The sequence below is a fragment of the Paroedura picta genome, chromosome 13, assembly GCF_049243985.1.
Source record: "Paroedura picta isolate Pp20150507F chromosome 13, Ppicta_v3.0, whole genome shotgun sequence".
Classification (NCBI taxonomy): Eukaryota; Metazoa; Chordata; class Lepidosauria; order Squamata; family Gekkonidae; genus Paroedura; species Paroedura picta.
Window position 1 is genome coordinate 5,305,848 of NC_135381.1, and position 8,798 is coordinate 5,314,645.

At 52.5% G+C, this 8,798-nt stretch overlaps 1 protein-coding gene across 1 annotated transcript in view; it reads right to left on the reverse strand.

Annotated features, from left to right (window-relative positions):
* The window catches only part of RIMBP2 (RIMS binding protein 2), a 129,548-nt gene extending 129,412 nt beyond the window's left edge, over positions 1 to 136 (reverse strand). Inside the window, exon 1 of the mRNA XM_077307512.1 lies at positions 28 to 136. The gene's annotated coding sequence lies outside the window, so the exon portion shown is untranslated. The remainder of the gene's footprint in view (positions 1 to 27) is intronic.
* Positions 137 to 8,798: the final 8,662 nt, after the last annotated feature.

Here is an 8,798-nt window from a genome sequence, read left to right on the forward strand (position 1 = left end):
CCACCCCTCTTTGCAAGCCTCCCTCACCTGCGCCCTGCAAGCTGCGGGGGTGCCAGCCTGGCAAGGGTGTTCCGGGCAGCGGAGCCGGACGGTCCCCAGTAGCCGCTCTCGGCCCCCCACCCTGTCCCCCTGCCCTTTTTTTTTAGGGGGGGTGCTGCAACCGAGACCAAGGCGGGCGGACGCACCACTTGGGCCGCTGGCGGGCAGCTGCCTAGCAACTGGAAGGGAAGGGGGAGGGGGTTGGAAGGCAGTTGAGAGAGAAGAGACGCCCCCGCACCTACATGCACACGTGCTAGGGGATACCCGGGTCTTCTCCGTGGGGTGCGTGTGAACGCGTCTATCGGGGTGGGGTTTGGAAGACGGGGATGTTAATGGGTGGGTCTTCGGCTCATGGGGTTGGGGGGGGGGGGCTATTGGTCGGACCCCTTAAATCCGCTGCCTCTCTCAAATCAGAGACGGCCCCGATCTTCTTTTTATTAAAATAACCATTAAAAGTCTCCAAACGGCTGTATATGGAGCAAAACGCAGGTTCCAAGCAAAAAATGGAGATCAAAGCCCCAACTGACCCGTGTGTTTTGCACCATATACAGCCGTTTGGAGACCTTTAATGTTTATTTTTATTGGACAGCCATTGTAGATTCTCTTCTCGGCTGGCATCTTTGCCGGATGGAGGGTCTTTCTACAGTCACATCCTCCAGGTGGGGCCTGGAGGTCTTTGGGGATGACAACTGATTCCCAGGCTCCTGAGAGAATAGGGGGCCTCCTATGTAGGGTTGCCAGCCTTCAGGTGGCGGCTGGAGATCTCCTGGGATTCTAGGGACCTCCTGGGTCATCTAGTCCAACCCCCTGCACCATGCAAGACACTCCCAACCCTATCGCTCATCCACTCTAACCTGCCATCCCCTTGAACCTTCAGAGAATCAGCCTCTCCATCAGATGGCTCTCCAGCCTCCATTTAAAAATCTCCAAGGATGGAGAACCCACCACCTCCCGAGGAAACCTGTTCCACTGAGGAACCGCTCTACCTGTCAGGAACTTCTTCAGGAGGTTTAGACGGAATTTAGAATCACAGAGTTGGAAGGAACCTCCTGGGTCATCTAGTCCAACCCCCTGCACTGTGCAGGACACTCACAACCCTCTCGCTCACCCACTGTCACCTGCCACCCTCTTGAACCTTCACAGAATCAGCCTCTCTGTCAGATGGCTGACCAGCCTGTTTAAAAATTCCAAAGATGGAGAAACTATCTCAGTGGTGAAAAAGCCGAGCAAGGCAACCCCATACGGCAGGGAAGTATCTTGTAGGGATTTAACCCTGGTGCTACCCCGGTCCTGGTCCAATGCTGTGACAACCGCACTGCTCACAACCCATTCTTCACACGCTGCTGAATTATATTTCAAACTGTGGTTAACATATTGCAGGTTGATTATGATTCCCCCCCTAACTATTTTGGCTTCCAAGAACCTTCTTTGCTTTTCTAATTAGCGCAGGGCAGGCCATGGCAGAATGAACGCATGCTGAATGCAGCCTTAGTCCTCAGCCAGGCATAATGGGGGCGGGAGGGGGACGGAGAAACCTTGGCTGGAGATTCCACAGGGATCCAAAGAGACAGAAGAATTCCCCTGTTTGTTCCTGTGAAAGGGGGATGAATCTTAAGGTGAACAGAAGCCTTCCAGATTCTGCAGACTGCAGAGTTTTCCCCCAAATTACCAGCAGGCCTCCAGTTGGCATCCTGACCAGATTAAACATTTGTTCCTTGATGCCTTACAACTTGGGCATGCTCAATAGCCTTCAAATATCCCATGAAGCAAAGAGAGCTATGCAAATACTGCTTACAATTTGGATTTTGGGGTGATGTCAGAGGTTAGCTAGACTCAGAGAGAAGACTGTTGATCCCCTGGCCCCCATCTGCAGGGTGATGCTTCGGCCAATGGCTGTCTTCTAGCTTTGCAGGCATCTCTGAAACGGAAGAACTGACTCACTATCTTATAAAAATAATGATAGCTTCTCAGTTTTAATAACTGAGAAGATCAGAAGAGCCCTGCTGGGTCAGACCAGAGTTCCCTCCAGTCCAGCCTCCTGTCTCACACAGTGGCCAGCCAGTTCCTCTGGAGGGCCAATAACAGGGCACAGAAACCAAGGCCTCCATAAGAACATCAGAAGAGCCTTGATGGATCAGACCAGGGCTCCATCTAGTCTAGCATCCTGCCTCACACAGTGGCCAAACAGGTCCTTTAGAAGACCAAGAACGGCATAGAGGCCGAGACCTTCCCCTGTGGTTGCCTCCTGGCTCTGGGACTCAGTGCCTCTGAATGTGGAGGTTCCTCTGTCCCTGTGGCTAGTCGCCGCTGATAGACTTACCCTCCATGAATCTATCTCAGCCCCTTTTAAAGCTATTCTTATATGCCGCTTTTCTCTCCCCGAAGGAGTCTCAAAGTGGCTTACATTCCCCTTTCCTTTCCTTTCCCCACAACAGACACCCTGTGAGGGAGGGGAGGCTGAGAGAGCTCTGACAAGACTGCTCTATGAGTACAGCACTATCAGGGCTGTGGCAAGCCCAAGGCACCCAAGCTGGCTGGCCAAGGAGAAGCGGGGAATCGAACCCGGCTCACCAGATGAGAAGCCACCACTTTTAACCACTGCACCAAGCTGGCTTTCTAAGAAATCAGAATCACAGAGTTGGAAGGGATCTTCTGTCTCCTTTAGCCCAACCCCCTTCCAGCTTGCCTGCAGATACATCAGTACAGCTCCAGAGAGTGCACAAAGGGTGTGTGTGTGTGGGGGGGGGGGAGGAAATACAACCTTTATCTGCGTGACTTTAAATGTTATGGAAGCCTAGTCCAAATTACACATCACACACGTACCAATAAACCCCGCTCTGCTCCTCCTCCCCAGAGCCGCCGCAAAGCCACTCCAAATGAAGAGGCTTTTAAAAGCTCCCCCGCATACTGATTTCCATCCTTTCCCTCCTTGTCGGTCTCCAGTTCGAGAGGAAAATGGCAAAGGACCCGAATCAGCTTGCGTGGCTTGAGTCCAAAGAGGGAACGCTCCTTGCAGGGGTGCAAATCCGGCTTGGTAAATCCCTGGAGGTCTGGGCCTTGGGAGAGGAGGGCATTGAGGGGGGATGCGCTACCCATAGTGGTTGTCCTTAGAAGCTGCCATTTCCTCCACAGAGCTGGCAACCATAAGACTTGCTTTTCATATTTCATATTTTCCGACTGTCGGAAGACTCGCGGCAGGCCACAATCCGGCCCACTGGCTGGAGTTCCACGGCCTCCCCAAAACGATTCTTTAGGCCGCCTCCTGAAATGCTCCAAGGCAGGCTTAAAATGTTCCCAGATCTCCCTCCCTCCCTCCCTCGTGGAGTTGCACTCAGAACTGGTCCCGGCTCCCCCCAAAGCTTCGAATGAAACTCAGAGATTGCTGTCAGAGGGGAACGGCTCCCCTCCCGGGACAAAAATCAATGCGAGATCACGGAATATATTGGCCCATCCTCGGGCGTGAGGCCCCTGTGCAGAGAAAAGCTGCCCTCTGCTGCCAAAGCACGTTCCGTGCAGGCGGGAGGCTCGCTTGCTTTAAAAGGAAGCATGAGGAGAAACGCGAGGAGGCAAAACCCGAATTCCAGGGGAAAACTCTTGAGACCGTGAAATGGAGCGGCTGCAGAAACCACCGTGTTTAAAGTCTCCTGGCTCCCGAAGAAGAAAACAAGCTTTTTTTTTTTTTTGTACCTCATTTTTTACCACCTGAAGGAGTCTCAAAGAAGCTTATAATAGCCTACCCTTCCTCTCCCCACATCAAGCATCCTGTAAGAAAGGGGAGGCTGAGAAAGCTCGGAGAGAACTGTGATTGGCCCCAGGTCACCCAAGTAGGCCTTGTGTGCCTCAAAGCAGACAACCTCCTTCCCTTCCTCTCCCCACAACAGACACCCTGTGAGGCACATAGGACTGAGGGAGCTGAGAGAACTGTGATGGCCCAAGGTCACCCAGTAAGCTTTGTGTGTCTCAAAGCAGCTGACAACCACCTTCCTTCCTCTCCCCACCACAGATGCCCTGTGAGGCATGTGGGACTGAGGGAGCTCAGAGAGAACTGTGACTGGCCCAAGGTCACCCAGTAGGCCCTGTGTGTCTCAAAGCAGCTGACAACCGCCTTCCTTTCGTCTCCCCACAACAGACACCCTGTGAGGCATGTGGGACTGAGGGAGTTCAGAGAGAACTGTGACTGGCCCAAGGTCACCCAGTAGGCCCTGTGTGTCTCAAAGCAGCTGGCAACCGCCTTCCTTTCGTCTCCCCACCACAGACACCCTGTGAGGCATGTGGGACTGAGGGAGCTCAGAGAGAACTGTGATCGGGCCAAAGTCACCCAGCTGGCTGCATGTCGAGGAGGAATGGGGAATTAACCACTACACCACACTGGCTCTAAGTTCTAGAGGGAGCTGAGGAGAGGAGCCGAGATGGTCTCAGTGCCCCTTTGAGAAGATGCTGTCTCTAATCACGCTAAATCCGGGGCATCTGAACCAGCCGTGGTTTTTCAATTTACCATTTCTCCAAAGAGCTCTCCCTAATGGCAGCAGAGGTTTGAAAACTCACTTCTCCACTGACCCTTGATTCCAGCCTTTCTCGACTTCTGAACCATTGAAAAAACCCCCAAAACATTCTTCAGACTTCAAGAAACCTGAGAAGCTACACAATTGTGCAGAATACAGTTGGGAAGCATAGACCACCTCCATCCGACTTAAATATCAAAGGATCCGGCCTTCCCCTGAATAAACCGGAGACTCTCATTCCCATCACTGATTTCGTCATTCAAATACTTATGCATTCTTCCTCTCTCCAGGGGCCATGCTTTCGTCAGCGGCACACCCAAAGATGGGAAACACGTTTTTCTCCATTTGCAGAAAACTACCTGGCTCTTCTTGTATTCAATTCAGTTCCCCGGAACTGCTTTGCTGGCGCTCCAAAACAGGCCCCTCCAAGGGAACCGTCAATGACTACATCAGGAATACGAACCCGTTCTTACAAAGAAGCCACAACAATGACCTCAGAATAAGCGCTTGAGTTGTTACTCCTCTGGCAAACCCAATTGTCGATCACTCGAAACAGTTCATTTGGCCGCGGACGCCCTGAGTCGGGGAAATTGAATCAAATGGCAACGCGTCGCCCTCCGTTAGATCTGGCCCATGAATATTTAACAGGCGCGGTGCTTATTAAGCGCTAAGATGTTGAGTAAACGGCGGAGCAAAAGAGGGTTAAGTGACCCCAAACGCTCGGGCATGTATTGATTTTCGAAACGCGGGGATGTCACATTTCTTGCCCTCGCGAGGGGTCGTGGGGCAGGAGTGGCTCTCAGTGGGGGGAATCTGTTCCCTCGATCGGAACGTGGGATTCCCTGCCCCCAGGTATGGCAACGAGAAAGGGAAGAACCTCAACCATTGCATCGTGTCGCTCCGAGGGAAATTCAGAAGTGACATGGGGCCAGGAACTCCATGGTTGTCCAGCAGTTCCTAGAGCTACCCTCCATCATTTCTAGGTTTCCCCCTGAAGTGACGGGAGTGTCGCGGAGAAAGGAATGGAAGAGGTTTAAACCAGAGGAGGTTTAAACCAGAGGAGATTTAAACCAGAGGACTAAGGATTTCAACGACCCTCGGAACGCCTCAACACAGTGATCCACGCAATCCGTGCAGAGGCAGGTAATGGCAAACTGCCTCTACGCGTCTCTTGCCTTGAACCCCCCCCCCCCTGTAGGGGGTCGGACGCATGTTGGCTGCAGCTTGACCGTCCTTGTGGTTGAGCCTCAGGAGGATTATGGGATAGTTATTGGGATAAACACCCTTCCCCCCACGCCAATGATAATTTGGCACAGGGGTAGTCAAACTGCGGCCCTCCAGATGTCCATGGACTACAATTCCCATGAGCCCTTGCCAGCAAACGTGTTTGCTGGCAAGGGCTCATGGGAATTGTAGTCCATGGACATCTGGAGGGCCGCAGTTTGACTACCCCCGATTTGGCAGATCTCCGATACGGATATCTGAGCTGCGTAGGTGGTTCACTCCCGAACCCCCTGAAAGATCTGAATTGCCGCCTCTGATTCATTCCGCTAACACAGTCACCGGAAAGACAACCTGGGCTGGAGAACTAGCTGGTGCTGAGCTTGCGGGAACAGCGGACGTAATCCGAGACAGCTCCGTGCTTAACAAGGAAATATTAAATTCCATGTGCAGTCAAGCTACTTTATAGCTGTCTTGTTGGGCCTTAGCTCTTGGTGACCTTTAGGCGGAAGGCGGTAACTAGCCAGTGGCGAAAACATCGGAAATATCTTATTGCTTCATCTCACCGGTGCCGGGGAGAAATGCTTTTAAAAAAAATTTCGCTGCCTTAAACACACGATTGAAACCGTGCCATAAAGACGCCACCAGATGGTGTGACAGAAGCGTCATTCCTCAATCATTTCGTTTGGAACCACAGCGGGTGCGGCAAAATCCCCAACCCTTACGGCGGCGAGGCAGTTGCAGTGCTCACCCTTGGTGGTCATAGCGCTGTCTGGTAGGGTTGCCAACCGCCAGGTGGCGGCTGGAGAACTCCTGGGACGATAGGTGATCTCCAGGTGCCGGGGATCAGTTTGCCTGGAGGAAAGCCACTTTGGAAGGCAGGCCCTATGGCGTTAAAGCCCACTGAAGTCCCCCAACTCTCCAAACCCCGCCCTCTTTAGGCCCCACCCCCCCACAATCTCCAATCATAGGGTTGCCTACAAGCCTTGTGAATCCCCTGAATAAATATTCAGGCAAAAGTGTTTAGAAAACAACTACCTTGAGGTTGACTTTGGAAGAAGTTACAAATATTAATGAACAATGACATCCGTTGGCCCTTTTCGGTATGAATGTGCAACTGAGGAAATTCTATTGAAAACACGCAATTAACCGGTTTTAGCTTTCACTCTAGGGCAGGGGTAGTCAACCTGTGGTCCTCCAGATGTCCATGGACTACAATTCCCATGAGCCCCTGCCAGCATTTGCTGGCAGGGGCTCATGGGGATTGTAGTCCGTGGACATCTGGAGGACCACAGGTTGACTGCCCCTGCTCTAGGGAATAAAGAAGCATTTTATCACCACACCTGGGGTGTGGTGTGACGGGTCATTTCCAGACTGAAGAGATCAATTCCCCTGGAGAAAATGGCTGCTTGGGAGGGTGGGTGCCATAGTGTTATATAACACTGAGGCCCCGCCCATTCCTGGCTCCGCCCCCAAAGTCTCCAGGTATTTCCCAACCCAGAGCTGGTAACCCTAGTGATAAATAGGTGGCTTTCCCTAACAGTTCTGGCCAGGCGCTTCCAAGAAAAGACGAGGGAAACACTGATTTCCTCAGGATCTTCGACAACAGCCTCTCGGGTCGTTGCCAAGCCCAAGAGTCTCCATGGCTTTTAAGGACTATGCATTATTCAGGCATGCAAGCGAGGGATTACCGGCCTCATGGAGCCAGCAAGCACTTCTGGAAGGCTGAGGGAAAGAGCAGGTGGCCAACACCACAAAATGGCTGCCGAGAGAAGATGCAGCGTCCGTTGCAAAATGGCCGCCGCGGAGTGGAGGATCAGCTCTTTGCTGTGGAGAAGAGCTGCTGCTTGGTTACCATTTTTTGAGGAACTGATAGGCCATAGGGAGACATAAGAATGTAAGAGAAGCCATGTTGGACAAGGCCAATGGCCCATCCGGTCCAATACTGTGTGGCATGCAGGGGCCAAAGCCCAGGTGCTCTCAGAAGATCCCGATGCTGTGAAGGCTTAAGGGGGTGGCAGGTGACAGTGGATGAGCAATAGGGTTCTGAGTGTCTTGCATTGTGGGGGTTAGGGTTGGACTAGATGACCCATGAGGTCCCTTCCAACTCTATGATTCTATTATTCTAGATCTGTTGGAACTAGAGTAATAGTCCAACACCCCTGAGTCACAAATAGTGGCAAAGCCCGGATGTCATTTGGAGACCCACCAGCAGGGCCAGACCTCCAGAAGCCCTCCCACTGTTGCCCCCCCACCCCCAGCACTAAGAATACAGAGCAAATGCCAAAGTAGACATATTAGTGAACCGCTTCTGTCCGATGAAGCCTGACCTTTGACCTCGTGACGTGAGCAACACGGGGGAAAACTGTGTGGGTTTCACGGCCCCTCTGAGCAATGTTCCAGGGATTTCCCCGGTCTCTGTGGCCTGTTAAAACCTACCAAGTGGGCAGATCAGAAAGTTTCATCAACTCTGGGTTATGGATATTTGGGGAGGGGAGGGGGTTTTATCAGGCTACACTGCCATTCAGTCCACCCTCCCATTTTCTCCAGGGGAACTGACCTCTATGGTCTGGAGAGCAACTGTAATTACCAGATTTCCAGGCCCTCCCTGGAGGTTGGCAAGCCCAGGCTTCATGCACCAGGGCCCTATTAACCAGCGTCGTGCAGCTGCTCTGGGCCCTGGCCCTCCCCGGTTCTGTTGAAACGAGCTAGCGAGGCCGAACACCAAAGCTTCGAAGGGGCCCATTTATCACTGACAATCACGCAGGAAGCTCATCCACGATTCTCGCTTTGACGGATAATGTTTTGGTTGTTCCGACCGCCTCTCATTTATCCTGCCGGGCAGCACTTTCCGCTGCTGTGACATCCTCTGCAAATCTGCACATGCTGCATTTACTTTTCACTCACTTACCTTTTCCATTCCCGCTCCCCCCCCTGCACTCGGCGCGGAAGAGCTCCAGAGCCATGCTGCACTCGAACGCAAGGCTTGCCCGCTTCTTTGATAAATCCCTGGGAATTTATCTGACCTCCTTTCCT